At 36.6% G+C, this 5,963-nt stretch overlaps 1 non-coding gene across 1 annotated transcript; it reads left to right on the top strand.

Moving 5' to 3' along the window:
- The first annotated feature begins 4,769 nt into the window (after window positions 1-4,769).
- On the top strand, window positions 4,770-4,876 carry LOC121224768 (small nucleolar RNA R71). Its single transcript, XR_005922513.1, has one exon. It is a non-coding gene; the product is annotated as a small nucleolar RNA R71 (small nucleolar RNA).
- Window positions 4,877-5,963: the final 1,087 nt, after the last annotated feature.

Here is a 5,963-nt window from a genome sequence, read left to right as displayed (position 1 = left end):
GATACGCATAAAACTGTAGCAAACGAAATAAAACCATACCTTTTCTACTAGTTTTAAGTATTCTCTTTGACAAGCCATAATTTCTTATAATCCACTGGGATCCCAAATTTGTCACAACATCAAGCACTTGTTGATGAAAATCTCAATTGATATTGTTCATCATAGGGTAGTACTCATCTTCTTCAACATTAGGTAAATTAAACAAATCATTGATGGACTTAGAAGTAAGAGGTACCTTTTTCTTTCGAACGATGACTTCAATAGCATCTTACGTAGTCAAACTAGCATAGAATTCTCGAACTAGTTCATTATCGGGAAGTGAACGAGCATCACAAAATTGTTCCCATTTGAGAGCATTGATTTTTTTCTAATTGATATAGGGACAACCATCAAATCATTACTCTTCAAGTCAAAACCTTTTTCCGACATCATAGGTTGATGCTTGAAGATTGAATCAAATCTCTCTGACTTCTTCATCGATCAAAATTAGGTTTTCAAGAGTAGTCTTTGAAAATTTGGTTCTTTTGCAAGACATGGTATCTTTTCTCGAAATTTTGGCAAACCGGCAAAGTGGGTAGAACTTGCTACGACAAAAAATCTTGCGACAGCAAGGATGGTGCGATGGCGGCGACGACGTGCAACAACAACGGTGGTGCTTCGGCAATCTCTTTGTGACTACAATAGGGAATTTTGAAAAAAAAGGAAGAGAACTAGGGTTTCTTTCGAGATTTGAGGTCGATGGCACAAAAGGGAGATTTAGGAATTTTTAGGGTGTAAGCAAATTACTTTGAGGGATATGAAAATTAGTAGAATGGAGAGGGGTTTATATAGGGATAAATTAGGGCAACATGTAGAAAAAATTTAGATACATTTGGGTTACTTGGGCGGCAAGCAATGGATGTGACGGCAAGGCAAGGATTTTCCCTCCTTTTTACTGTCTTGGGCCTCAAACTCAGACAGTATCTTACTAAAAAAAAATTGATTCGTACTTGGGCCAAATTTGACCCCCTTTATTAACATAAAAATTTTAAATTTAAACTGAACAAATGAAATTTAAAAATTTTAAGTCTTAATTAGAAAATTTCTTCTTAACAAATTACATTAAATTAATTCCAAGAAAGGTTGGAAGGGTCACAGCAGTCCCGCTTTAGTTCTAATCTCCTTAGACAGAATTAATTTAATGTAATAAGTTAAGAAAATAAGTTCTAATTATTTATTTATTTTCAGAATGAGTTCATGAAAAATTAAAGGTCTGCTAATTTGAGCGAAGATTCAATTCGCTCAGCTTCACCATCCTAGTAGTGTTTGAGACGTTGACCATTAACTTTAAACGTACCTCCATAATTGTTATATAATTCAATAGTTCCATAAGGATAAACTCGGTAGATTGTATAAGGTCCTTTCCATCGGGATTTAAGCTTCCCAGGAAATAACTTAAACCTTGAATTAAACAACAAAACCTTCTGAACTTTTTTAAACTCGCGAGGTTGTCTATGACTATCATGCTATCTCTTTGATCTTTCTTTTCACATTTTGGCATTCTTATAGGAAAACAACCTCAGCTCTTCCAACTCATCAAGTTGTAACATCCTTCTCTCACCGGCTTGCTTAAGATCAAAGTTCAACTGCTTCAAAGCCCAGTGAGCTTTATTCTCCAACACTAATGGAAAATGACATGCCTTTCCAAAAACTAACCGATAATGAGTCATTCCTAATAGGGTCTTAAATGTTGTTCGATAGGCCCATAATGCATCATTGAGCCTTCGAGACCAATATTTTCTGCTAGGGTGTACTACCTTTTCAAGGATACCTTTGATTTCATGATTCACTCTTTCAACTTACCCATTAGACTGGGGGTGATAGACAGTAGCAATCTTGTGCTTCACATCATATTTGTCAAGCAACCACTTAAGCCATTTGTTCACAAAGTGAGAACCTTCATCACTAATAATAGCTATTGGTGTCCCAAATCGTGTAAACACATGCCTATGTAGGAATCGCATGACTACTTTAGCATCATTTGTAAGGTATGCTTCTGTTTCAACCCACTTGGATACATAGTCCACAACAACTAAGATGTATTTGTTCCCATACGAAGAAGGAAATAGGCCCAAGAAGTCAATGCCCTATCCGTCGAACAATTCAATCTCCAAAATGTTTGTCAAGGGCATCTCATTCCTCCTTGATATATTTCCAGTCCTTTGGCATTCATCACAGTTTTTCACATAAGCATAAGTATCTTTAAATAGTGTAGGCCAAAAGAAAACTGCTTGCAAAATCTTTATTGGAGTACGTGAACCACCAAAGTGTCCCCCACTTGGAGATGAATGGCAACGATACAAGATCTCAGCAATCTCGCTTTCAGCCACACACTTTTGGATGATATTATCTGCACATTGTTTAAACAAAAACGGATCCTTCCAAAGATAATACCGACTATCATAAAGGAGTATTTTCCTTTGTTGGTATGTCATTTCTTGAGGAATTATTCCACATGCAAGATAATTGGAAAAATTAACAAACCAGGGTATTTCATGAATTCGATTTACCTTAAATAAGTGTTCATATGGGAAATTCTCGTTGATAGGCACACATGACTAAGTTACCTCATCTTGCTCCAACCTCGACAGATGATCAGCTATTTGATTTCCGATACCTTTTCTGTCTTGGATCTCAAGGTCAAATTCCTAGAGTAAAAGTATCCAACGAATTAGCCTTGGTTTTGCATATTTCTTGGTGAGCAAGTATTTAATGGTCGCATGGTCAGTAAATACTGTAACTTTAGTACCTATAAGATATGAGCGGAATTTGTCAAAAGCAAAAACTATAGCGAATAGTTCCTTTTTGGTTACCGTATAATTGCGTTGGGCTCCCGTCAAAGTTCTACTTGCATAGTAAATAGGCTGAAACACTTTATTTCTTCTTTGACCCATCCAACTCCAACAACATAGTGACTTCCTTCGTACATCAACTCAAAAGGTGAGTTCCAATCACGTGTAATGATTATTAGGGTCAAGTTCTAAGGCTTTATCCAACGGATGTTCTTCAAAATTGCTTTCCATAGAAACCAAGGTTTCTATCTCTTCCATAACTGAACACTTCTCTGCCAGATCAAGAAATTTCATCGCTTTAAGAATATTAAAGGTTACCTGATCATTTTGAACTCGCATGGTGAGTTCTCCTTTCTGCACATCAATTAAAGTTCTTCCCGTGGCTAAGAAAGGTCTCCTAAGGATGATCAGCACTTCCTTGTCTGCTTCAAAATCTAAGATAATGAAATCAGCAGGAAAATTAAATTTGTCGGCTCTTACCAAAACATCTTCAATCTTTCTTTCGGGATATGCTAAAGATCGATCCACTAGCTGAAGTGTCACAGTTGTAGGTCTTACTTCACCTATCCCTAACATCTTGAAAATAGACTTAGGCATCAAGTTGATACTCGCTCCTAAAGCACACAAAGCTTTACCACAGTAAGATTCACCAATGTTATAGAGTATAGTAAAGCTTCCTGGGTCTTTCAATTTCGGTGGCAATTTGTTCTGCAGGAACGCACTGCACGCCTTTGTCAAGGCAACAGTCTCATACTCACTTAGTCGTTTTTTCTTGGACAGTATATCCTTCATAAACTTCACATAATTCAACATTTGTTCTAAATCCTCCTCTAATGAAATATTAATGTGTAACTGCTTCAGAACATCCAAAAACTTCTTGAATTGCACCTCCTATTTCTGCTTGTATTGCTGCAATCTTTACGGATATGGAGGGGATGGAACTTTCGGTTAAACCGAACAACTTTTCTGAGTAGGTAAATCTGCATCCAAATAAGATGTTAAAATATCTAAATTCACTAAGTCAGGGTTTACCTTGTTAGACTTTGCAGATTTTGATTCTTTTGGTGTAGGTACTTCAATACCTGGTTGATTCTTCTCAATGGGCTTATCTTCGACATAAATCAATCGGGGTTCTAGAATTTTACCACTTCACAATGCCACTGCCTTGATATGTTTTTTACCCAAATTTCTTGGATTCTTAGTCTCACTCGGCAAGGTTCCTTGCAGTCTATTACGTAGCTCTGTAGCTAATTGACCCATTTGGTTTTCCAAATTTTCGGTGTTGCTGCTTGGCTTTGGATCAAAGCGTCATTCTTTACCATGTACGGTTTCAACAAGTTCTCCAAACTGTTTGATACCTCAGCTTGAGGTGGTTTTGGAGCTTGCTGATTATACCCTTGAGATTGGTTGGGTCTTTGCTGCAATAAGTTGTTGTTCGGTCCATTTCCTTGGTTGCTCCAAGAAAAGTTAGGATGATTATGCCATGAAGGATTGTAGAAGTTGGACTGAGGTCCTTGTCCACTCCTATTTTGATATTGGTTCCCTACATAGTACACTGACCCGGGATTTGATAGACAATTCTCAAAAGAATGACCTTCCCCACATTACACACAAGAAGCTACCTCAAACACACTTGGTGGCTGAGCAACAGAATTATTAGTACTATTAGCGATTAACTATTTTATCATAGAGGAAATAGACGATACCTAAGCTGATAATGAAGTGAGGGCGTCAACTTCATGAACTCCAACTACACGTCTTTCTGAAGTTGTTCGATTTGTTGGCCTTTGATAGTTATTACTCGTGATGCTCTCGATGATCTCATAAGCCTCATTATAAGAATTAGACAAAATTGCACCATTCGCGGAAGCATCTACCATCAATCTTGTATTTGCATTAAGACCATTATAAAATGTATCCAACTAGATACAATGAGGAATCCCATGATGAGGACACTTACGAAGTAACTTATTGAATCGCTCCCAAGACTCATACAAAGACTCGTCATCCAATTGTTGGAAAGTTGTGATCTCATTCCTTAACTTAGCTTTTTTGCTAGGTGGGACATACTTAACCAAAAATCTCTCTGCTAATTCTTGCCATGTAGATATGGAACTTGGTGGCAATGAATTGAGCCATGCTCGTGCCCAATCTCACAACTAGTACGAAAACAACTTCAACGTCAGTGCGTGTTCAGTCACAGTGGCTATCTTGAATGAATCACTCACCTCCTTAAATAATCGAAGGTGGAGATGTGGATCTTCCATGGGCATACCACTAAATTGGCCCACCGTTCGTAGCATTTGAAACATCACTGGTTTCAATTCAAACTGGGTCACCTCAATATCTGGCCTTCTAATTCTTGGGTTTAACTCACTGAAAAGTGGCACAACATATTGTCTGATGCAACAATCCCTATCATCGGCAATGAGGATAGGATTTTGTACATGATCAGTTTCATTACCTTGGTCATGATTCTAATTTCCAGGGTCCACCTCGACTTATCTTTGAGTTATTCGTTCACATCTTCTTTGTCTGCAAGTTCGCTCAATTTCAGGGTCTACAGGGGGTAAATCGATAAATCGATCTATGCTCATAAACACCTGAAAGAAAATCAAAAAAATAAAAAGAATAAGTTAGTAATGTTAGAAATAAATCAAATTGAAAATAAATAATTAAAAAAAAAAGATTATGGCAACCGTTGACAACCCTGGCAACGACGCGAAAAACTTGTAACACGTAGGTTTGTGTAAGTGTACACAGTCGTTATCAAGTAATATAAGTAAGTATCGAGTTATCGTCTGCACAAGGATTGTATTTGTCCTTAGTCACTTAATTTGTAAAATTATATTAACAATTTGGTAAATAAAAACACAATATAGTTGAGAAGTGGTGATTAAAATTATATTAAACTAAATGCAATGATCCCTAATGAGAATTATCCTAATTATGCAAACTATATGAATGAAATAGATTTTAGTAAAATTAAACACAATTTACAACAATTATAACATAAATAAACTAGGATAATTACTTTAATCAAACTCAATTTATTATCAACATGCTTAATAACATTCGGAAAAACATTTCATGGAAACTCGATATTTCATGAGTTTGGAAATCACATTAGGT

This window comes from Gossypium hirsutum, chromosome D12 (genome assembly GCF_007990345.1).
Source record: "Gossypium hirsutum isolate 1008001.06 chromosome D12, Gossypium_hirsutum_v2.1, whole genome shotgun sequence".
In the NCBI taxonomy this organism is placed as follows: Eukaryota; Viridiplantae; Streptophyta; class Magnoliopsida; order Malvales; family Malvaceae; genus Gossypium; species Gossypium hirsutum.
This window is presented reverse-complemented; position numbering and strand designations above follow the sequence as displayed.